Source organism: Staurois parvus, unplaced genomic scaffold (genome assembly GCF_062004578.1).
Source record: "Staurois parvus isolate SC_StPar_1 unplaced genomic scaffold, SC_StPar_1.0 ptg000626l, whole genome shotgun sequence".
Classification (NCBI taxonomy): Eukaryota; Metazoa; Chordata; class Amphibia; order Anura; family Ranidae; genus Staurois; species Staurois parvus.
This window is the reverse complement of record NW_028318422.1, coordinates 944,630-970,661: the sequence shown is the minus strand read 5'-3', so window position 1 is coordinate 970,661 and position 26,032 is coordinate 944,630.

Below are 26,032 nucleotides of genomic sequence, written 5' to 3'. Positions count from 1 at the left end.
TCTCAGCGTACAAAAATAAACTAACAGTTTTCTGATTCTAAATGTCTGACAATAAAGGGTCAAATCTGTGTTGCAAAGATTCTTCAATATCCAAAATAAAGGCACTGATATACATTTCCTTGGTGTAAAATCCCTGACTGCTCTATCCTTCTGAAATAGCAGACTGTCCACATCAGCTTGTTAGTTGTGCTGCTTACACTTAGAAAATATTTTGTTGCCAAGGGCATGGTGTAGTATAGTAAAAGTGGGTTAATTAGGATTAGCAGATGCTAGAATTTGTATTCTTGGGAGTTTTGGAATTCGATTCAAAATGCCCATATGTGCATGTACTTACTGAGTCTGTCTTGGGCCACATGAATAAGTTCTTCCATAACGCATGTCTGTTTGATTCTAGAAAACCATTCTATGAGTGGTATTATCAACAGTTTAGTAATGCACCTTTAAGCAAAAAGAAACAAAAAAAAGCTGCGCATATAGTGAAAAAGTGGAAAAATAGCTGTTGGCAAGACAATCAGGTCAATTGTATAAATAATATAAATAAATTGCCACGCTCAAATGTCACAACTCAAAATTTGTCACAACCATATAAGTAATAACATAAATGAGTCCAAATGTAGAAATGTATTTTCCCAGTGTTATGAACCATACAGTAGATCACCACATGTCTTCAATAGAGATGAGCGAATCGAAGTATCCGAAGTGGAATTCGAGTCGAATATCGGAAAAATTTCGATTCGTGCCGAATCCGAAAAACAGCCTAATTCGGACGCGCGAATCGAAATTTTTCCGAAAATGGCGGCTGACATGTGCGGCGACGGAGCGGGGATGTCGGGGAAGGCGCGCAGACAAGGCGCGCTGCCCCATAATGCATTCCTCAACGACATGTGATCGCATCAGCCAATCAGCAGCCAGCCAGCCAGCACTGTGTAATGGTCGAGGTATATATAGCGGCCATTTTGGAAATCTTCATTTGCCTGCAGTCATTGAACAGAGGCAGACCGCTCTGTACTAGGGACAGGGACAGAGTTAGGGCCACAGAAACGAGAATTGGGGACAGAGAGAAGTTACTTAGGGACAGAGAACCATTACTCAGGGACACAGACTTGTTAATGAGGGCCACAGAATCGTTATTTAGGGACAAAGAAACGCTAGTTAGGGCCACAGAATTCATACTCAGGGACAGACAGAATTGTTACTCAGTGCCAGAGAATTGTTACTTAGGGCCACAGAAACGTTATTAGGGCCACAGAATTTTTACTCAGGGACAGACAGAATTGTTACTGAGTGCCAGAGAATTGTTACTCAGGGACAGACAGAATTGTTACTGATGCCAGAGAATTCTTACTCAGGGCCACAGAATTCATTCTCAGGGACAGACAGAATTGTTACTCAGGGACAGACAGAATTGTTACTGAGTGCCAGAGAATTGTTACTCAGGGACAGACAGAATTGTTACTGAGTGCCAGAGAATTGTTACTCGCACAGACACAAAATTGTTACTTGCACAGACACAGAATTGTTACTCGCACAGACACAGAATTGTTACTCAGGGCCACAGAATTCATACTCAGGGACAGACAGAATTGTTACTGAGTGCCAGAGAATTGTTACTCAGGGACAGACAGAATTGTTACTGAGTGCCAGAGAATTGTTACTCAGGGACAGACAGAATTGTTACTGAGTGCCAGAGAATTGTTACTCAGGGACAGACAGAATTGTTACTGAGTGCCAGAGAATTGTTACTCAGGGACAGACAGAATTGTTACTGAGTGCCAGAGAATTGTTACTCGCACAGACACAAAATTGTTACTTGCACAGACACAGAATTGTTACTCGCACAGACACAGAATTGTTACTCAGGGCCACAGAATTCATACTCAGGGATAGACAGAATTGTTACTGAGTGCCAGAGAATTGTTACTCAGGGACAGACAGAATTGTTACTGAGTGCCAGAGAATTGTTACTCAGGGACAGACAGAATTGTTACTGAGTGCCAGAGAATTGTTACTCAGGGACAGACAGAATTGTTACTGAGTGCCAGAGAATTGTTACTCAGGGACAGACAGAATTGTTACTGAGTGCCAGAGAATTGTTACTCAGGGACAGACAGAATTGTTACTGAGTGCCAGAGAATTGTTACTCGCACAGACACAAAATTGTTACTTGCACAGACACAGAATTGTTACTCGCACAGACACAGAATTGTTACTCAGGGCCACAGAATTCATACTCAGGGACAGACAGAATTGTTACTGAGTGCCAGAGAATTGTTACTCAGGGACAGACAGAATTGTTACTGAGTGCCAGAGAATTGTTACTCAGGGACAGACAGAATTGTTACTGAGTGCCAGAGAATTGTTACTCGCACAGACACAAAATTGTTACTTGCACAGACACAGAATTGTTACTCGCACAGACACAGAATTGTTACTCAGGGCCACAGAATTCATACTCAGGGACAGACAGAATTGTTACTGAGTGCCAGAGAATTGTTACTCAGGGACAGACAGAATTGTTACTGAGTGCCAGAGAATTGTTACTCAGGGACAGACAGAATTGTTACTGAGTGCCAGAGAATTGTTACTCAGGGACAGACAGAATTGTTACTGAGTGCCAGAGAATTGTTACTCAGGGACAGACAGAATTGTTACTGAGTGCCAGAGAATTGTTACTCGCACAGACACAAAATTGTTACTTGCACAGACACAGAATTGTTACTCGCACAGACACAGAATTGTTACTCAGGGCCACAGAATTCATACTCAGGGATAGACAGAATTGTTACTGAGTGCCAGAGAATTGTTACTCAGGGACAGACAGAATTGTTACTGAGTGCCAGAGAATTGTTACTCAGGGACAGACAGAATTGTTACTGAGTGCCAGAGAATTGTTACTCGCACAGACACAAAATTGTTACTTGCACAGACACAGAATTGTTACTCGCACAGACACAGAATTGTTACTCAGGGCCACAGAATTCATACTCAGGGACAGACAGAATTGTTACTGAGTGCCAGAGAATTGTTACTTAGGGACAGACAGAATTGTTACTGAGTGCCAGAGAATTGTTACTCAGGGACAGACAGAATTGTTACTGAGTGCCAGAGAATTGTTACTCGCACAGACACAAAATTGTTACTTGCACAGACACAGAATTGTTACTCGCACAGACACAGAATTGTTACTGAGTGCCACAGAATTCATACTCAGGGACAGACAGAATTGTTACTGAGTGCCAGAGAATTGTTACTCAGGGACAGACAGAATTGTTACTGAGTGCCAGAGAATTGTTACTCAGGGACAGACAGAATTGTTACTGAGTGCCAGAGAATTGTTACTCAGGGACAGACAGAATTGTTACTGAGTGCCAGAGAATTGTTACTCGCACAGACACAAAATTGTTACTTGCACAGACACAGAATTGTTACTCGCACAGACACAGAATTGTTACTCAGGGCCACAGAATTCATACTCAGGGACAGACAGAATTGTTACTGAGTGCCAGAGAATTGTTACTCAGGGACAGACAGAATTGTTACTGAGTGCCAGAGAATTGTTACTCAGGGACAGACAGAATTGTTACTGAGTGCCAGAGAATTGTTACTCAGGGACAGACAGAATTGTTACTGAGTGCCAGAGAATTGTTACTCAGGGACAGACAGAATTGTTACTGAGTGCCAGAGAATTGTTACTCGCACAGACACAAAATTGTTACTTGCACAGACACAGAATTGTTACTCGCACAGACACAGAATTGTTACTCAGGGCCACAGAATTCATACTCAGGGACAGACAGAATTGTTACTGAGTGCCAGAGAATTGTTACTCAGGGACAGACAGAATTGTTACTGAGTGCCAGAGAATTGTTACTCAGGGACAGACAGAATTGTTACTGAGTGCCAGAGAATTGTTACTCGCACAGACACAGAATTGTTACTGAGTGCCAGAGAATTGTTACTCAGGGACAGACAGAATTGTTACTGAGTGCCAGAGAATTGTTACTCAGGGACAGACAGAATTGTTACTGAGTGCCAGAGAATTGTTACTCAGGGACAGACAGAATTGTTACTGAGTGCCAGAGAATTGTTACTCAGGGACAGACAGAATTGTTACTGAGTGCCAGAGAATTGTTACTCGCACAGACACAAAATTGTTACTTGCACAGACACAGAATTGTTACTCGCACAGACACAGAATTGTTACTCAGGGCCACAGAATTCATACTCAGGGACAGACAGAATTGTTACTGAGTGCCAGAGAATTGTTACTCAGGGACAGACAGAATTGTTACTGAGTGCCAGAGAATTGTTACTCAGGGACAGACAGAATTGTTACTGAGTGCCAGAGAATTGTTACTCGCACAGACACAAAATTGTTACTTGCACAGACACAGAATTGTTACTCGCACAGACACAGAATTGTTACTCGCACAGACACAGAATTGTTACTCAGGGCCACAGAATTCATACTCAGGGACAGACAGAATTGTTACTGAGTGCCAGAGAATTGTTACTCAGGGACACCTAATCGTTGAATTAAATAGTATGTCAGACAACATGCAGAGGAGTGGCAGAGGAGGCAATGTTTTAGGAGCGAGCAGACGTGGCAGCAGAGGAAGGGGTCGAGGCAGCAGTATTCGCAGCCAGAGGCCAGTGCTCCCGGTGTCATCCAGCGGTCGTGTCTCCACCGACAACCCTGCCGTCATTGATTGGTTGGCTCGGTCGTCTTCCTCTTCCCAGGTCACCTCTGACACCTACAGCCAACGGTCGGTGGGTACGTCAGACACAACCGTTAGTTGGCATGGCCCGGGACCAAGCCCACTGAAATCACGTGTCCTCTACCTGCCCCTGTCCTTTGCTGTTCCCTCACCAAGCGAAGTATCGCATGCTGTGGGCTCAGCCCCACTGTACAGTGAGGAAGAGCTAACAGAGGGCGGTCAGGAACGGGGGGAGACATCGGCCTTTTCAGCAGCCAAGCGAACAAGTACTGGCGAGGAGAGTGGCTCGGTAGCCGGTCTAGAGACAGGTCTGTCTCCTGACCCAGACGCAGCCGAGGGGGCTAGTAGTGAGGCGGAGACCCTACTTGATGATGAGGAGGTTGATCGCACTTGGCAGCCTCGTCGTCATCAGGCAATTTCTTCCGCATCATCAGGAGAAGAGGGTGGCAGCTTGGCAGCGAGCAAAACAGTCGGTGGGTTGCCCAGGAGACAGCAGCAGGGTCGCATCAGTGTCAGTGGAGCCAAACGTCCACGGAGTAGAGCACCAGCTCCACTGCAGCCTACCACCACGGCCAGTAGTGGTGCCGGTGCGCACGGAGGAAGTAGCAGTCAGCCAGTGAAGAGTAGCGGGGGCAAAGTTTCCTACTCGGTGGTGTGGCAATTTTTCCTCAAGCCGCCCGAGGAAGTAAACGTAGCCGTATGTCGACTATGTGGCCAGAAATGCAAGCGTGGCCAGGGGGCCCATGTTGGGACTACAGCGTTGCGTCAGCATATGCAGCGTCACCATTCGGTGGCCTGGGAAAACCGTGATAAACATACGGCGGTTCTGCCTGCCCCAGCCCCCGCTCCATCACCCGCTCCGTTACTTGCTCCGTCACCCGACGTCGTCAATCGCCCTCTATCAGCCAGTCAAGGCTCCAACACCTCTGCTGAGGGGAGTTGTCGCTCATTGGCATCTTCCGCTCGTTCAGATGCTCCTTCTCCTGCTACTCCTCTTCTCGGATTCCGTCAACAGTCTTTCTTGGAATCCGTATCCAAGAGACAACAGTTTGCGAGCACGCACCCGACGGTGCAAAAGCTGAACGTCCTCCTGTCCAAGTTGCTGGTGCTGCAGTCCCTCCCTTTCCAACTGGTGGACTCAGCACCTTTCCGAGAAATGATGGCTTGTGCCGCGCCGCGGTGGAGAGTGCCAAGCCGTCATTTCTTTGCCCAAAAGGCAGTGCCAGCCCTGCATTCACATGTAGAAGAGATGGTGGGCCAGTCTTTGAGCATGTCGGTCTCTGCCAAAGTGCACGGCAGCGCCGACGTGTGGAGCTGTAACTACGGTCAGGGACAGTACATGTCATTTACGGCCCACTGGGTGAACGTGGTGCCGGCACAGCCGCACCAGCAACTTGGACAGGTCACGACGCTTTTGCCTCCACGTTTGCACGTCCTTGGTCCAGCAAGCATGTCCGCCTCTACCACCTCTTTTTCCGCCGTGTCCTCAGCCGCCACCCCCGTGCCAAGTCCCATTACCCGACCGGCATATCACATGTGCAGGGCGCAACGGTGTCACGCTGTGCTGCACCTGGTATGCCTTGGCGAACGTAGTCACACAGGGGAGGAACTGCTGAGTGTAATGAACAGAGAAATCGACAGATGGCTGTCTCCGCGCAAACTAAAAATCGGAACCATGTTGACTGACAACGGAAAGAACATGGTGTCTGCTCTGCGTCAAGGAAGGTTGTGCCATGCGCCATGCATGGCTCACGTGTTCAATCTGGTTGTCAAGCGGTTCCTAAAATCCACCATCCCACTGCAAGACATCCTTAAAATGTCACGTAAACTGTGCATGCATTTCAGCCATTCCTACACCGCAAAGAACACCCTCATTGAGCTGCAGCGGCAGAACGGAATTCCACAGCATCGCCTGATCTGCGACGTTGCAACAAGGTGGAATTCAACCCTACACATGTTAGACCGCCTTTACGAGCAGCGAAAGGCCATCACCGATTTCCTGATGTTACAAGCGGATAAAGGTACTCCCCTGTGTAACTTAGATGTCAGCCATTGGCAGCTCATGCGTGACACCTGCCGCTTGCTCAGGCCTTTTGAGGAGGCCACGCTATTCGTGAGTCGGCAGGACTATGGGATGAACGACGTCATTCCTCTGTTGCACGTCCTGGAACAAATGCTGTTAACAATGGCTGGTCAGGGTGCGGTAGACGTGGCGCACAGATCTCAACGCCACATGACCCCTGTGGGGGCAGGACAGGAAGAAGAGGAGGAGGTAGAGGAGGACATTTGTGCTCAGGAATTATTGAGTGAAATGGGTGGTTTTTCCACTCAGCGGACAGGAGTGGAGGAGCAGGAGCATCTGGTAGAGGAGGAGGAGGAGGAGACAGAGGACCCAGACGCACCGTGGCAGTATGCTGTGGAGATGGAGGCAGGGAGTCCCTCGCATTCCTTGGCACAAATGGCCCATAGCATGCTCGGTTGCTTGCGTAGCGACAGCCGAATAATAACCATCAGACAGAGGGATGACTTTTGGCTGTCCACCTTGTTGGACCCTCGCTACCGGTCCAAAATGGTGGCCTTTTTCACACCTGCTGAGAGGGAGGCCAAAATTACGTACTATAAAAACCACCTATGTAGTCAGTTGGTCTCTGCCTTTGTGCGCCAACGTCCATCCTCAGACACTGTGGGCCCTGTGCGCTCGCGTTCCGCTGGCATGGCAGCAGGGGAGGGGTGGGGTGGTAGGAGCAGTGGCAGCTCCACCAGCAGTGGCTGCCTCAGTCTGCAGTCGATGATGAGTAGCTTTCTTCACCAGCGCAGTGAGGAAACTACTAACCAGCCGCAGCAGCAGCAGCAGCATCAGGTGGACCTGGAGCAGGAGCTCAAACAACAGGCTTGGGCCTACTTGGACAGCACCCTGCCAACCGAGGTAGACAATCCCCTTGACTACTGGGCAACGAAACTTGACCTTTGGCCCCAACTAGCTGAATTTGCCCTTGAAAGGCTGTCATGCCCGGCCAGTAGCGTGGCATCGGAGCGCGTGTTTAGTGCGGCAGGAGGTATTGTAACTCCGCGGAGGACACGACTGTCCACCCAAAGTGTGGAGAGACTCACGTTTGTGAAAATGAATCAGGCGTGGATTAGTCTGGATTTCAAACCACCAGTTCCTGACACAACTGACTAAATCCGCCATGAATCATGCCTCAAACATGTGCCACTTTGAGGTCTCCTCACACACTGCTGGTGTGTTGAATTTTTTGACATAGGGTGCTGGCAGATTATGGGCCTCCTATAGCTGCTGCCAGGCCCCTAATCTGCCATAGGCCCCTATATACCGCTTCCTCATGCTGCTGCCAGGTCCAGAGTCTCTCATGGGTCCCTGTACGGCCTCCCATTGCTGCTGTCTCCATCGCCACACTCTGCCATGTGCCACTTTCAGGTCTCCTCACACACTGCTGGTGTGTAGAATTTTTTGACATAGGGTGCTGGCAGATTATGGGCCTCCCATAGCTGCTGCCAGGCCCCTAATCTGCCATGGGCCCCTATATACCGCCTCCTCATGCTGCTGCCAGGTCCACAGTGTCTCATGCCATGTGCCACTTTCAGGTCTCCTCACACTGCTGGTGTGTTGAATTTTTTGACATAGGGTGCTGGCAGATTATGGGCCTCCTATAGCTGCTGCCAGGCCCCTAATCTGCCATGGGCCCCTATATACCGCCTCCTCATGCTGCTGCCAAGTCCAGAGTCTCTCATGGGTCCCTGTACGGCCTCCCATTGCTGCTGTCTCCATCGCCACACTCTGCTGCCATGTGCCACTTTCAGGTCTCTTCACACTGCTGGTGTGTTAAATTTTTTGACATAGGGTGCAGGCAGATTACGGGCCTCACATAGCTGCTGCCAGGCCCCTAATCTGCCATGGGCCCCTATATACCGCCTCCTCATGCTGCTGCCAAGTCCAGAGTCTCTCATGGGTCCCTGTACGGCCTCCCATTGCTGCTGTCTCCATCGCCACACTCTGCTGCCATGTGCCACTTTCAGGTCTCTTCACACTGCTGGTGTGTTAAATTTTTTGACATAGGGTGCAGGCAGATTACGGGCCTCACATAGCTGCTGCCAGGCCCCTAATCTGCCATGGGCCCCTATATACCGCCTCCTCATGCTGCTGCCAAGTCCAGAGTCTGTCATGGGTCCCTGTACGGCCTCCCATTGCTGCTGTCTCCATCGCCACACTCTGCTGCCATGTGCCACTTTCAGGTCTCTTCACACTGCTGGTGTGTTAAATTTTTTGACATAGGGTGCAGGCAGATTACGGGCCTCACATAGCTGCTGCCAGGCCCCTAATCTGCCATGGGCCCCTATATACCGCCTCCTCATGCTGCTGCCAAGTCCAGAGTCTCTCATGGGTCCCTGTACGGCCTCCCATTGCTGCTGTCTCCATCGCCACACTCTGCTGCCATGTGCCACTTTCAGGTCTCTTCACACTGCTGGTGTGTTAAATTTTTTGACATAGGGTGCAGGCAGATTACGGGCCTCACATAGCTGCTGCCAGGCCCCTAATCTGCCATGGGCCCCTATATACCGCCTCCTCATGCTGCTGCCAAGTCCAGAGTCTCTCATGGGTCCCTGTACGGCCTCCCATTGCTGCTGTCTCCATCGCCACACTCTGCTGCCATGTGCCACTTTCAGGTCTCTTCACACTGCTGGTGTGTTTAATTTTTTGACATAGGGTGCAGGCAGATTACGGGCCTCACATAGCTGCTGCCAGGCCCCTAATCTGCCATGGGCCCCTATATACCGCCTCCTCATGCTGCTGCCAAGTCTAGAGTCTGTCATGGGTCCCTGTACGGCCTCCCATTGCTGCTGTCTCCATCGCCACACTCTGCTGCCATGTGCCACTTTCAGGTCTCTTCACACTGCTGGTGTGTTAAATTTTTTGACATAGGGTGCAGGCAGATTACGGGCCTCACATAGCTGCTGCCAGGCCCCTAATCTGCCATGGGCCCCTATATACCGCCTCCTCATGCTGCTGCCAAGTCTAGAGTCTGTCATGGGTCCCTGTACGGCCTCCCATTGCTGCTGTCTCCATCGCCACACTCTGCTGCCATGTGCCACTTTCAGGTCTCTTCACACTGCTGGTGTGTTAAATTTTTTGACATAGGGTGCAGGCAGATTACGGGCCTCACATAGCTGCTGCCAGGCCCCTAATCTGCCATGGGCCCCTATATACCGCCTCCTCATGCTGCTGCCAAGTCTAGAGTCTCTCATGGGTCCCTGTACGGCCTCCCATTGCTGCTGTCTCCATCGCCACACTCTGCCATGTGCCACTTTCAGGTCTCTTCACACTGCTGGTGTGTTTAATTTTTTGACATAGGGTGCAGGCAGATTACGGGCCTCACATAGCTGCTGCCAGGCCCCTAATCTGCCATGGGCCCCTATATACCGCCTCCTCATGCTGCTGCCAAGTCCAGAGTCTCTCATGGGTCCCTGTACGGCCTCCCATTGCTGCTGTCTCCATCGCCACACTCTGCTGCCATGTGCCACTTTCAGGTCTCTTCACACTGCTGGTGTGTTAAATTTTTTGACATAGGGTGCAGGCAGATTACGGGCCTCACATAGCTGCTGCCAGGCCCCTAATCTGCCATGGGCCCCTATATACCGCCTCCTCATGCTGCTGCCAAGTCCAGAGTCTCTCATGGGTCCCTGTACGGCCTCCCATTGCTGCTGTCTCCATCGCCACACTCTGCTGCCATGTGCCACTTTCAGGTCTCTTCACACTGCTGGTGTGTTTAATTTTTTGACATAGGGTGCAGGCAGATTACGGGCCTCACATAGCTGCTGCCAGGCCCCTAATCTGCCATGGGCCCCTATATACCGCCTCCTCATGCTGCTGCCAAGTCCAGAGTCTCTCATGGGTCCCTGTACGGCCTCCCATTGCTGCTGTCTCCATCGCCACACTCTGCTGCCATGTGCCACATTCAGGTCTCTTCACACTGCTGGTGTGTTAAATTTTTTGACATAGGGTGCTGGCAGATTACGGGCCTCCCATTGCTGCTGCCAGACATGTAATCTGCCATGGGCCCCCGTACCGACTCCTCATGCTGTGACGTTGCAACAAGGTGTAATTCAACCCTACATATGTTAGACCGCCTTTACGAACAGCTAAAGGCCATCACAGATTTCCTGATGTTAAAAGCGGATAAAGGTACTCCCTGTGTAACTTAGATGTCAGCCATTGTCAGCTCATGTGTGACACCTGCGCTTGCTCAGGCCCTTTGAGGAGGCCACGCTATTCGTGAGTCGGCAGGACTATGGGATGAATGAGGTCAAATCGGCCATGGGCCCCCGTACCGCCTGTTCACGCTGATGCTGGTCCCACAGTGTGACCTGGGTCCCTGTACGGCCTCCCATTGCTTCCACTCTGCCATGTGCCACTTTGAAATCTCCTCACACTCCTGCGGTTGTCCATTTTGTCATAGGTTGCTGGCAGATTACAGGCCTTCCATAGGTGCCACCAAGCCCCATATCGGCCATGGGCCCCCGTACCGCCTGGTCACGCTGCTGCTGGGCCCACAGTGTGACCTGGGTCCCTGTACCGCCTCCCATTGCTCCCACTCTGCCATGTGCCACTTTCAGGTCTCCTCACGCTCCTGCTGGTTTCCATTTTGTCATAGGTTGCTGTATGGCCTCCCATTGCTGCTGCCTCCACCGCCACACTGTGGCTCCAAACACTGGTTTTGGCCCCGTGACTGGCCAAAGGAGTGAAGTGTGCAGTGATTCTAAGATCGACGGCACTCATCTGCATGTCATACTGACAGACAGTATTATTTCTCTTCCCCAGCAGACTCCAAGGGCATTTAAATTAAAGGTACAGTGTTCTGCACTAATATTAAGTCTCTCTGAAGCCTAGAAACACCCTTTTTTAAGTTAAATTCACAGCGAATTTATTCGACTCGAATCGAATATTGTCCACGAATTCGCCGAATCAGTCGAATCGAATTTTTCATTTCTTCGCTCATCTCTAGTCTTCAATATAATTAGTGCTCCACCACCAGAAAATGGTAGGACTCTTACCAGAACATGTGGACCCTTATAAAAGAGTCACAAACGCATGAGAATATATCCACCGAATCCCTCAGAATTGGAAGACATTATATCATGGTACTGGATGGAAGAATCACCTTCAATTCCTCCCCATTCTTAATGACACGATAATACCTCTCAGTATGGACACTGAAAGAAAGACAAAGGGGCGACCATTGCATAAAACCATAAAACATGTTTATTATCATAAGGTATTGCACTCACATTCAGGTGGGCAAATCAGCGCTGTGGTGGTGGTTTTGTCTATGTAAGATTCCAAGAAAATGGCCACAGGAAAAAAAATGTGGCTATTTACACACTTTATATTTTAATTATTATTATACAGTATTTATATAGCGCTAAAAGGTTTGCTCAGCGCTTTACATTATAGTGGGGGACAGAACATGAGACAATACAGTAACAAAACAAAACACGAGGGGGTCAAGGGCCCTGCTCTTTCGAGCTTACAATCTAGGAGGGAGGGGATAGTGGTATAGGAGGAAGTGGCTGTGGGGGATGGAGTGGTAGGAGGAGGGAGGAGATCGGCTGTTAGGTGAGGGCGGGGTAGGCTTCCCTGAAGAGATGGGTTTTCAGGGTGCGCCTAAAGGTGAGGAGGGTAGGTGACAATCTGATGGATTGGGGTAGTGAGTTCCAGAGGATGGGGGAAGTCCTGGAGAAGTCCTGCAGTCGGGCGTGGGAGGTGGAGACCAGGGAGCTAGAAAGTAGGAGGTCTTGTGAGGAGCGAAGAGTATGGGTTGGGTGGTATTTGGGTATCAGGTCAGTGAGGTCGTTTGGGCAGTGTTATGAATGGCTTTGTATGTCTATGTTAGTAGTTTGAATTTAATGCGTTGGGCAATCGGGAGCCAGTGGAGGGAATGACAGAGGGGGTGGCAGAAGTGGAGCGGTTGGTAAGGTGGATGAGTCTGGCCGCTGAGTTCAGGATAGACTGAAGTGGGGATAGTCTGTGATGAGGTAGGCCAGTGAGAAGGGAGTTGCAGTAGTCCAGACGTGAGATAATAAGGGAGTGAACGAGTTGTTTAGTAGTGTCTGGGGTTAGGAACGTACGTATTTTGGAGATGTTGCGGAGGTGGAGCCTGCATGAGCTTGCCAACGATCGGACATGGGGTTGGAAGGATAGATTTGAGTCTAGAGTGACACCTAGGACTTTGGCTTGCGGGGTGGGACTGATGGTGGCGTTGTTGGTCGTAATGGAGAGGGGGGGGGGCGCAAGCTGGGGGGAAAATCAGGAGCTCAGTTTTGGAAAGGTTCAATTTCAGGAAATGGAGTGACATCCAGTCTGGTATATCGTTCAGTAGGTGGGTGATACGGGCGGAGACTGAAGGGGTGAGGTGAGGGGTGGAGAGGTAAATTTGCGTGTCATCGGCATAGAGCTGATAGTTGAAGCCGTGGGAGTGTATCAGTTTGCCGAGGGAGGAGGTGTAGATGGAGAAGAGAAGGGGCCCGAGGACAGAGCCTTGGGGGACCCCAACAGAGAGGGGGAGAGAGGGGGAGAGAGGGGGAGGTGGTAGCATTATAGGTAACGCTGAGGGAGCGTTGGGATAGATAGGAGGAGAGCCAGGAGAGAGTGGAGTCTCTGATGCCGAGGGAGTGTAGTTTATTAAGGAGGAGGGGGTGGTCAACTGTGTCAAAGGCAGCAGAAAGGTCGAGGAGTAAGAGGACTGAGTAGTGGCCATTAGCTTTGGCGGTTAGCAGGTCATTAGTGATTTTGAGTAAGGCGGTTTCGGTGGAGTGTAGGGAACGGAAGCCAGGCTGTAGTGGATCGAGGAGGTTGTCGTCAGTGAGGTGGGCGCTTAGGCGATTGTAGACTAAGCACTCAAGGAGCTTGGAAGTAAATGGCAGCAGGGAGATGGGTCTAAGGTTGTTCAGGTCGGTGGGGTCCAGGGAGGGTTTTTTGAGTATGGGGGTGATGTGCGCGTGCTTTAGGGGGGAGGGGAATGCGCCAGTAGAGAGGGAGAGATTGAATATGTGGGTGAGGGAGCGTAGGATGGAGGAGGAGGGTGACCGGAGAAGTTGTGTGGGGACAGGGTCAAGGGGGCAAGTGGTGAGGCTGGCTTCTGAGAAGACCTTAGTGACCTCCTCAGTGGTAGCTGAAGGAGCGGAGTGTTGGGGAGGTTATAGTGTGCGGGAAGTTAGGTCTGGTGGAGGGTAGGGCGGTTGCGAGGTCAGAGGAGGGGAGAGTTGATGGGGTTATAGTGGGAGGGAGGCTAGGTAATAGCCCTATTGGTCTGTGGCAGCTGCATCCATACTTTAATCTACAATGGACGATTTAGTCTTATTTAAAATAACAGTCACGTCTATTGTTATATTGATGTTAATTGGGTAATCTTGTATATAAGATGATATCTGGGTACAAGCCCCTTATCCCTTGATGAAGTCACGTGGGCTGGCGCAACACATTTAAAACAGGGAGCCACTCCATAGACTGGAAGTGTGCGGTTGGCCATCTTGTTGTAGGTTTACCCTATTGGGAGGCTTACATGCACCAGATTAAATGCATATTTTAAGCTAAGTATATGGATTTTTAATTTTTAAAAATTGCATTATATACGGAGAGCACTACACATCCTTCTTTTTGTTCAGTTCCAAATTAATATTGGCCAAAGGATTACGGAGAATATAAATTGATTAAGAAACATCTGGGTGCTGAAGTGAGGAGTACATCCGTGGCTTATGTGACCCTCACTTAAAGGGGAAAGCACAAATGACCTAATAAAAGTTAGGTGAGAGTATGAGTCGATTGGTGAAGACATATGCACAAATGGTGAAACAAACACATTATTGTCACAGTGGAACTTTGGAAGAGTTTTGGTATTCTTATGAAGAGTTCTCTGCACATTTCATGGACATTCATGTTTTGAGAATCGCATTTAAAGTAATCATATGGACTAAGTGGACTCTGCTCTATGATTATTGATGATAGTAGATTGTTTTTGTCTCAGGATATCAAAGACACAGGACGTTATATTAATATTCATGAGATCACATTTATAGTGAACACATGGACACATTGATTTTTTAAATTTTCTTTACTTAATGTTTTTTAATAATGGTATACTGTTACATCATAGAACACATATTTATTTAATTGTTTTATTTTTGCTGAGTACTGTGCAGCACTGTTATAATAATTTATTCGCTGGTATACTTGTAGGAACACATGACTGTGGGCAGCAATGCTAAACACTATTATGATCATTTAGTAATACATTTATAATATACACCATATTGCCAAAAGTATTGAGACACCCCTCAAAATCATTGGATTCAGGGGTTCCAATCACCTCCATGGCCACAGGTGTATAAAATCAAGCACCTAGGCATGCAGACTACTTCCACAAAAATTTGTGAAAGAATGGGTTTCTCTCAGGAGCTCAGTTAATTCAAGCGTGGTACCGCAATAGGTTGCTACCTGTGAAATAAGTCCATCCGTGAAATTTCCTTGCTACTAAACAGGGGCGGACTGACCATTTGGAAACTCGGGCGCTGAGGGCCCGGGGCCAGTAGGGGGCCCCATGAGATGCACCCGGTACCTTTTTCACAGACTTTTTGGAGTTTGTGCAAAGACACAGGGGTCCCATTATCCCCTATTGCCCGGGGGCCCCATGAGTTGTCAGTCCGCCCCTGCTACTAAATATTCCATGATCAGCTGTTAGTGGTGTTAAAACAAAGTGGAAAATTGGGAACAACAGCAACTCATAAAAACACAGAGTGGGGTCAGCTTATTCTGAAGCACACAGTGCGCATAGGTCGCCAACTGTCTTCAGGGTCAATAGCTAAAAGACCTCCAAACTTCGTGTGGCCTTCAGATTAGCACAATAACAGTGCGAAGAGACAGCTTCATGGAATGGGTTTCCATGACCAAGCAGCTGCATCCAAGCCTTACATCACCAAGTGCATTGCAAAGAGCTGGATGCAGTGGTGTAAAGCACGCTGCCACTGGACTCTAGAGCAGTGGAGAAATGTTCTCTGGAGTGAAAAATCACACTTCTTTGTCTGGCATACCAATGGACATGTCTGGGTTTGGTGGTTGCCAGGAGAACAGTACTTGCCTGACTGCATTGCGCCACGTGTATAGTTTGGTGGAGGGGGGATTATGGTGTAGGGTTGTTTTTCAGGGGTTGAGCTTGGCACCTTAGTTCCAGTGAAGGGAACTCTTAAGGCATCAGCATACCAACACATTATGGACAATTTTAGGCTCCCAATTTTTTGGGAACAGTTTAGGAATAGCCCCTTCCTGTTCCAACACGACTGCACACTAGTGCACAAAGCAAGGTTCATAAAGACGTTAATGAGCATGTTTAGGGTGGAGGAACTTGACTGGCCTGACTTCAACCTGATAGGTCACCTTTGGGATGAATTAGAGCGGAGACTGCAAGCCAGGCCTTCTAGGCCGACATCAGTGCCTAACCTCATGAATGCTCTCTTGAATCTAGGTGCTATAAGTAGATCAAGGCTTGTTTGGAGATGTTTATTGTTTCAAAGAAAAAATTAAATAATGTTTGGAGAGTGGTAAAGAAAAGGCCACTGATTTGTCCATGGTATTGACTTGAATGGTAATTAAGATACTGAGGAGAATATTTTTTTATGATGCCTGATCTGCCAAACCATGCAAACTGGGGTTTGTCCCATTTTTGAAGATCCTGTTTAACTTCCTGTTAAAGTGTTAGGAAATTGAGTGAGCACAGTTTTGGTAAGGGATGGACACTGCTCAACCAACCCCAGTAGCCCAATGTTAAGGAATGGCCTCAGCTGCCATTCTGGTCACACCCTCTAGAGGGCATGGCCAGAACGGTGGCTGAGGCCATTCCTCTACATTGGACTCCTGGGGATGGTTGAGCAGCTTCCATCCCTAAATTGTATTGGCTGACACTGGAATCAGTCGGACTCATGCTCCCGTCTTTTCACTTGCTGATGGGGTGATATTTTTCCTTTCATTCACAGCTTGGAGTGGCGCCAAAAGGTATACTTTTCACTAAGTACAGTTTTGTGTTTTTAGTTGGAAGTTGAGTCCCAATATACATAACAGAGGTACATTTGCATGCAAATGGGAACTGCCACTGCCAATGTGTGATCATTTCATCCAAAAGGGTAAGTTTGAGGGCACAAGACTGAGAACTGTTGATTTTAGGATTTGAGAGGGTAACAAAGGGTTTGAAGGCTGCCAAAGGATTGGGTAAAATGGTTAATTGTGCAATCAAGAAAAAAACATGTTGTCAGCCAACACTGTGACTTTGTACATCCTTTCTATAACTAGAAAGCCTTGAATATCAGGGTTACTGTAGATGATACATCTCCAGCAGGTCTCCAGCATTCCTGTCTAGTGCCATTTTGTACATTCAATTTCACTCTAGCATGTGAGTTGGAGACATACGTTTGAGGCTAAAACAAAGCCCTAAACAATTACCACCTTGTCCAGTGTGATTCATAAAGTGATTAGAGGCAAGAGATGACTGGTGATGAACCTGGCGAATAATTTGACATCAACATTTTTTAAGGATATTGGTCTACAATTGTTGCATTGTGTGGTGTCTTTTCTTTCTTTGGGGAGTACTGTTATGCAGTATATGCTTCCAGAAAGTGTGGAGAAGATGAGTCACTATTTTGTAGTGACCAATTCAGGCATTAGGGTTTGACTAAAACTTTTGCAACATATTTGCCTGGATTCTTACCTCATTTTGAGTTTAATTTCTGTCAGGAGTTTTCCTGGGTGATTGGATTTTCCAAAGGCCTTTGCTTTTTTGGATGACAGAGGTGGAAGGCAGTTTTGTTTCAGAAAGTCTTCAATTAACTGTGGTCTACTAATTAAATCCTGTGATTGTTGAGGCTTGGGTGTTATAAAGCTTCTGGTTGATGTTACAGAATTGTTTTGCTGTTATTGTGCCTCTCTTGTTATTTTGTTCAAAATAGCTTTTGAATTTTTATCTTGTTTCCTTTGTATATTTCCCCATGACATAAATTCTAACTATGGAGGTCAGCCATTTTCCATGTCATGATAGTTTCCTGGGAGGATGGGTGTTTCTGTGTCATGGATTTCCTTGGTGCCGTTGGAAGTCCCATTTGCTGTCATTGACTATACAGTGCATGCGTGTGCCAACCAGGTCCCTATTGGTGGACCCAGGATGGCTCCCACTAGGTTGCCAAGCAACATGATGTTAGGCCTACAAGAGAAACTCACGCCTCCACGTGTCTGATAAGGTAATTTTGTCACCCTTAGTTACTAGAAGGCATTTATCTATAATCATACGAGTGCCTATTATGTGAGCTTTCCCCATATCCACTATACATCCAATGTTCCAGTAGATTAAAGTCATCATTTTGCCATTTGATCTAGGTTTATGACAGGCTGGGTTTACATCATTTTGGCATGTTTGTAATGTCACTATGATGCCTTTTACTATCCTTTGATTGACAAATGATATTTTAAATGTTACTGTACTGCATGTTGCACTTATCACACATAAGATGAAAGGGTGCTGGTTTGCACAGAAACATTGTAATTTGCTGTGGTGTGCGGCCTCACAGAACTGGGCTTTCTTCTGTGGGACCGCATATTTGCATACCTGTCTTTGTGCTAGGAGCGCGCCGCACAGCGCGCACCCAGCACAAAGAGTGGGGTGTCACTGAGAGCCCCGGGTTCCATTCTAAAGATCGGAACCAAGGACTCCTGATTCTGGGTCACATGATTGCTGCGGTAGCCTCTGATTGGCTACCCCCCCTTGTTTTTTTTTCTCTATGAATGGAGGAGAGAGATGCATTGTATCTCTCTCTCCTTGCATAGAGGGAAAAAAACAAAAACTGTTTAAAAATAAATAAATAAAAAAGAAAAAGATAAATAAATATTAAAAAAGAAAAGAAAAATACCTAGATCAAGATTTGATCTAGTTCAGTGCCAGGGTTAGTGTTTGGGTCAAGGTCAGGGTCAGGGTCAAAGAGCAGGATTTTATTTTTAATTGGTATCAGTGTCAATTAGTGTCAGTGTCAGTGTGTTTTAGGTAAACAAAAAACAAAATGTACACTATTGTTTCTGGGCTGTACTGTGGGTACAAACAACAAATAACATACACATATACAGTATGGTATCACTGCGATTGTCAATAGCTGGAAAATTTATTTTGGGTTGTTCTTTGGTGGTAGGTTATTGTAGTAACAAGAAACATACAGCTACATTAAAAAAAATGGGTTTTTTTTACTATTTTTGGCCAGATTTTCTTTGATAATAAAAAAAAAATCAGGAGACATCCATTACCATTTACTACCAAATGAAAGCCCAGTTTGTCCTAAAAAATAAGGTATAATCCACCTGCATGCACAAAGAAGTTGTGATGATATGTACGGTTTTACTAACACATGTCAAAATTGCAAGATTGTGCTTAGGCGTTAGGATTTGTTTTACCCTTAGGTGTGAAGGGGTTAAAATTTTTAGATGCTATTTTATGATCCTGGACATATGCTTTGACTTCTGTGTCCACTAACTTGTCAGTTACAGTAAGGCCTCATTCACACTATACTTGCAGAAAAACTGATGAAAAAATGTGCAGATTTCACTTGCAAAGACACAAGTTTACATCAGCTGTCATGTGCGTTTCAGTGAGTTTTATACATGTTGCAGATTCCTGATCAGAAAAAATCTGCATGTGATACTAGTTTTGTGGTGTGAACAGGGCACATAGAGAATAACTGTTTTTTGTGTGTCCTTGCTGAACGCATGCATAAAAACTCACGTCTCTACACATGGTTTTAACCCTTTGAGGACCATAAGATTACGGAATGCCAAAAGAATCAATTTTTTGTTTTTAAAGTTCGTACACTTCAGTTGCTGTAACTAAGCCATTTCATGAAATAATTGGCAAAAAGCTAGATCCATTTGTTGATAAGAACTAATATTTTGACTCAAACCAAAAAAAAAAAAGTATTTAAAGTTCTTAATCAGATGATACAGGCAAATTAAAAACATGGGACAAATACGTCCCTTGGTCCTCAAAGGGTTTTTAAAGGCCTAAATGTAGGTTCTTTGGGAATTAAGATCAATACTCCCTTGAATTTTGCCAAGGGGTTGGTGGTACCTGCCGCAGAAACAAAATGTGTTTTCTGCAGGAAGGCTATTTGTATTTGCATAGTTGTGTGAAAAGTTGGGACCTTTCCTCTGGAATATTTAGTCATTTTGTGTTAAAGGGCATGATTTTCCAGATTGCTTGTTGGTAAAATGGTATTGCTGTGGCCATTTGAGTACATTTTAGTATATTTGGTTCAACAGTGTCTTTATGTATGGTTGTAGTCTGGGTGGGTCAAAAGTACCCAGGGGGTGAGGCAACTTCACCAGAAGGGGCAAGAAAGGAATGGGTGGGATATCTGGTCTAGTGATTAGGATGGGATAAATAGAACAGGAAGAGTTAAAAGGTATGCAGAAAGTAAAAGAAACAAAACATAAAAGTAGAAAAAAAGTAAAAGTGACAGAAACAAAACAAAAAAAAAGGGGTTGGGGTAAAAGAGAGAGAATAGGGAGGGGGTGGAAGCCTGGAAATGAGAGGTAGGTAAAGGAAAGTGGTGATAGGAAAGGCAAAAGTGGGGAATCGGAAATGTAGGGCTTGTTATATGTGTAGGATCCAGGCTGGGTGAGTTCTAATGCAATCCAGTCCTGCAGTTAATCCAGGAGGCTTAGCTAAACAGGTAAAGCACATTTGACTTATAAACTGATAAACATTTTCATGAATTTGGTAGGTTCCTATAATAACCTTAACTTATTCGCAAAGCAAGATTATACTTCCAGCAAGTCATATAATAATAACTTATGCCCACAGTAGGTTTTCAATATCCTCAAAATGTTGCTGTCTTCACAGATATACTGTACATACACTGCTCAAAAAAATTAAAGGAACACTTTTTAATCAGAGTATAGCATCAAGTCAATTAACTCCTGGGATATTGATCTGTTCAGCTAAGTAGCAGAGGGGGTTGTTAATTAGTTTCAGCTGCTTTGGTGATAATAAAATTAACAACAGGTGCACTAGATGGGCAACAATGAGACGACCCCCAAAACAGGAATGGTTTTACAGGTGGAGGCCACTGACATTTATTTCCCTACTCATCTTTTCTGACTGTTTTTCACTAGTTTTGCATTTGGCTAGGGTCAGTGTCACTACTGGTAGCATGAGGCAATACTTTGACCCTACAGAGGTTGCACAGGCAGTCCAACTCCTCCAGGATTGTACATCAATATGTGCCATTGCCAGAAGGTTTGCTCTGTCTCCCAGCACAGTCTCAAGAGCATGGAGTAGATTCCAGAAGGCAGGCAGTTACTCTAGGAGAGCTGGACAGGGCCGTAGAAGGTCATTAACCAATCAGCAGGACTGGTATCTTCTCCTTTGTGTAAGGAAGAACAGGATGAGTACTGCCAGAGCCCTACAAAATGGCTTCCAGCAGGCCACTGGTGTGAATGTCTCTGACCAAACAATCAGAAACAGACTTCATGAGGGTGGCCTGAGGGCCCGACGTCCTCTAGTGGGCCCTGTGCTCACTTCATAGCACTATAGAGCTCAATTGGCATTTGCCATTGAACACCAGAATTGACAGGTCCACCACTGGCGCCCTGTGCTTTTCACAGATGAGAGCAGGTTCACCCTGAGCACATATGACAGACATGAGAAGCCGTGGAGAACGTTATGCTGCCTGTAACATCGTTCATCATTCAACCTGATTGAGCAGAAAATCCCCCAATCCAAATATTTTCGCATCATACCCAAAAAGACTTGAGACTGTAATTGCTGCCAAAGATCCTTCAAAAAAGTGCTGAGTAAAGGGTCTGGATACTTACTGTAAGTACATGACATTTCAGTTTTTTCTTTTTAATAAATCCACAGACATTTCTATTATTTTGCTTTCACTTTTTAATTATGGGTACTGAGTATAAATTAATGAGAAAAAAATTAAATTAAACAATAATAGTATCAGGCTGCAACATAACAAAATTGAAAAAAAGAGAAGGGGGTCTGAATACTTTATGAATGCACTGTATACCCATAGGAGAGGACAATCATCCCATTCACGTGGAGGAGTAAGTGTCACTATTTGCATGATGGTGTAAATTAGAGACAAATCAGATATCTGCAATCTAGAGTAATTATCTTTTTTATTTAGGAAAAGCTATATCTGTCTATCAGAGGGCTGCAAATGGTGCATATGATGTACATTGTATCTGCCCATCAGTGTGTGGGTCTCATTAAAAAGAGAAAGAAAGAAAATTACCTCTTCCAGGTGTGTGGTCATGTCCTCCATTTTCAGGCTATAAACACAGGAAGTACCCAATTAAACATTTAGTAAGGGCCTCAAATGCCAGAATAGTATAAACCTCCCCAAAATGATCCCTTCTTTGGAAAGTAGATACTCCAAGGTATTTAGTAACATTTATGAACAGTTTGAAGTTTTATATTTTTGCCGCAATTTTTTGGAGAATAAAAAAAGTAAATACAATTTGATTTTTTATTTCATGAAGTTGTCATTTTAACAAGTTATTTCTCACTTACAACATAGGCATACTTACAATTACACCTGAAAATACATTCTTTTACTCCTCCCAAGTATGGGGAGACCACATGTGTGAGATGTTTTCACTGCCTAGATGCAATAAAGGGGCCCAAAATGCAATGAGCACCGACAGGTCACAGGTGGCATGCATTTTGCATCTGATATCCTGCCTACTTATCACATCTCTTGAGGCTCTGAAGTGCCAGGACAGGTGTAAGACACATAAAATGATCACATTTTGCAAAGTACACCCTCCAACTTAGTTAAATGTTTGGAAAATAAGCAAAGAAAATGAAACTGTAGTTTTTTTGCACAGCTGAAAAAAAAAAGTGCCAATCACCAGGGAAAACAGTTTCGTCTCACAGCCAATCAATGTGATAGGAAACTGACTCCTGCCTGCAACATGTGTGATTCATGTGATTGGTCACAGTGATCACATGGAACAGGGCCAATGTCCAGAGGACATGGCAATCACAGAGCAAACTGTTGCACCCTTTAGAGGCTGCCTAAGAGAGGTCCAAGGGTGGCATTTCAAAACAGCCTTCCGCCCTCAGCCCTCAGCAGTCAGCTGTCTTGCCATTAATCTACAACAGCTGGATGGTAAGTGGTTAAAGTGATAACCAACACTTCCACTTAGATCTGTGTTTACCCTTTTGCTATGAAGCCCAGCACTCTGTTTTTAACCCTTAGGTGGCAAGACCATTTTTGTAATTCTTTCACTTTTTTCTGTCTTTCACTTACAACTTTCAGAGCTTTTAAACAACCCACTCCTAACTATCCATTTTTGAAAGTACAGGACTCAAAGAAAAAAATGAATGATTTTGTAATTTAGTAGTTGAACAAATGTTTATGAAAAATACACTAATATTATCCACAAAACTGTGCGCGATTCTTTGATGTGTGTTTTGATAAAATGATGCAGACATGCACAACGCAGTGTGCCACTGTGAATAAAACAAAGTTAAAAAAACAAGCACTGCAGTGCTAATGCACAATGGTGTACATTGGTACATTATGGTTGCACACTTATTATATGCACCATAATGTACTCCCACTGGTGTAAATGGACCCCTAGTGTGTTAGTGCACCACAGTGTACCAACACACATAACATGCATTATCAAAATACAGCCATACAACATCGAGAAGCAGAGTATTTCTGTGCCCAGGAGTCACAGGCATTTGTGGGCTGTACAAATCAATGACAGGCTGGTAGATGCCATGACTGAATGGATGAAACCGAACTTCTAAGAGATGGCATGTGTACAGGGGTTGATGATCCTTCTTTGGCACAGTCAGTTTACATCCAGGTACAGTCATCCATCCCTGTATGCATGTAACTGTTCAGATGTGCATATACATCCATACAGCCATACATAGGGGCAGCACAGTGGCTAAATGGTTAGCACTTCTGGCTGCCAGTACTAGAGTTGTTGGTTTAAATCCCAACCATGGCACCACCTGCCTGGAGTTTGCATGTTCTCCCTGTGCCTGCATGGGTTTCCTCCAAGTACTCCAGTTTCCTCCCACACTCCAAATACATGCTGGTAGGTTAATTGGATCCTGTCTAAATTGGTCCTAGTATGTGTATGTATGAATGTAATTTAGGGACCTTAGATTGTACACCCCTTGAGGGTTAGGTACTGATGTGAATGTAAAATATATATGCAAAGCGCTACGTAAATTGACAGCACTATATACAGGTGAAACTCGAAAAATTAGAATATCATGCAAAAGTTCATTTATTTCAGTAATGCAACTTAAAATGTGAAACTAATATATGAGATAGACTCATTACATGCAAAGCAAGATAGTTCAAGCCGTGATTTGTCATAATTTTGATGATTGTAGATTTGGGGTTTTCAGAAGCTGTAAACCATAATCTCAGAAAATTAGAATATTACATGCAATCAATAAAACAAGGATTGTACATAGAACAATATCGGACCTCTGAAAAGTATAAGCATGCATATATACTCAGTACTTGGTTTGGGCCCCTTTTGCAGCAATTACTGCCTCAATGTGGTGTGGCATGGAAGCTATCAGCCTGTGGCACTGCTGAGGTGTTATGGAAGACCAGGATGCTTCAATAGCGGCCTTCAGCTCTTCTGCGGTCCAACCGGGGATCGTCAGCTTTCTTTACAACTTACCTTTTCTTGGAGCGGGTCCGGTGTTACCCCGTATAGGTTGCATGCCGACGATCCCCGCAGGAGTCCGATCCATTATGTTCAATCCGCAGATCCGATCCATTCTGCAGGGCTCGTCGGAGGGGGTGTAACCAAGTGTTACCACACCAGGTGACACCAACCCTAGGGACGCCTCTGTGTATTAATGTGAGTTAGGGACCTTAGATTGTAAGCTATTTGAGTACAAGGACTGATGCAAATGTGCAATTTGTATGTAAAGCTCTGCATAAATTCACAACGTAATAAAAATACCCAAAATAACAAATAAGGTCTAAACTACCCATATACACATCATTTTGTGTCAGGAGCATCTCTTCACTGAAAGCATACTACTGTAGTCCTGCACCAAAATTACACAGCACCAAGATCCCAATATCAGAACAAACAGATCCACAAATTGTTTGCATCATTGTAAATGAATGTTTCTGTACTGAGGCACAGAACAATGTGACTCCCAAACTTCAATTACTGCAGTTGACATATTTTAGCGCTATTATTTTCTGAAAAAGCAGAATTTTACTTTATGTTGTGGAAATCTATTTTTGCATTTTGTGATCAATGTTTATATTTGTCAAATGTATGTAAATCTGAATATTTTATTTATAACATGGAAAATACTTTCCAGCACATACTTGTATTTCTACATTTCTGAAAATGTTGCATCTGACCTATATTTTACTTACATGGAAAATAATTTGTAAATTAAAGGAGAATGATTCTCCAAAAGCAAAATTTGAAAAAAAAAATCTTGGGCAACAAAATAAAAATTAATGTAGCAGCAGTCACTAGAAAACCTCTTGGGAAGCAAAGTGTACAATAAGGAGACCGCACTTCACAATCAGTAGTGGAATGATATGCCTAAAATACATGTAATATTAACCAAATATAAATAAATACAGAAAATTTCTCAAATGTTCATCAAAATAGTCTTTCATGAATGGATATATAAAGTCAAAAAAGTTCATCGAAATATAAAAGTCTCTTGTGAATAAATAAAGTGCAAAAAATCTGTAAATTCATGTAAAAGATCATAAGTTCATCAAAAGAAAGTTCATAAAGGTGCAAAATATGAAATCAATTTTCTGACACAGTGTCCTGATATTGAATCAAGCACCAAGAAAAGTGCATATGTGCTATGTAAAATCCTTTAGTGCAAAAAAATCCAGCACCTGGTGCCCTCCACCTTTCAGGGAAACTGGGTACTCCAAAAACCGCTGCTGAAATGATCAAAAATGATGGCAGCATAAACAATCCAATATCGATCCAATGAACCTATGCCCAATCTACATCTAAATGGTCTGACATGGATCTCCTCTCAACATCAGCCAGGATCAATCTCCAAGATCAAATCAATTCTTGCCAATGCTCACAATAGAAGGAAGAAAGGAAGGTTCCACATTGCATAAAACCATCAACATTTATTGTGGAAACAACAAAATTACACTTACAATGTCTTGTGCCATGCCCAACAGTAAAGATAGTACAATTTTTCTTATTAGATCACCACCAG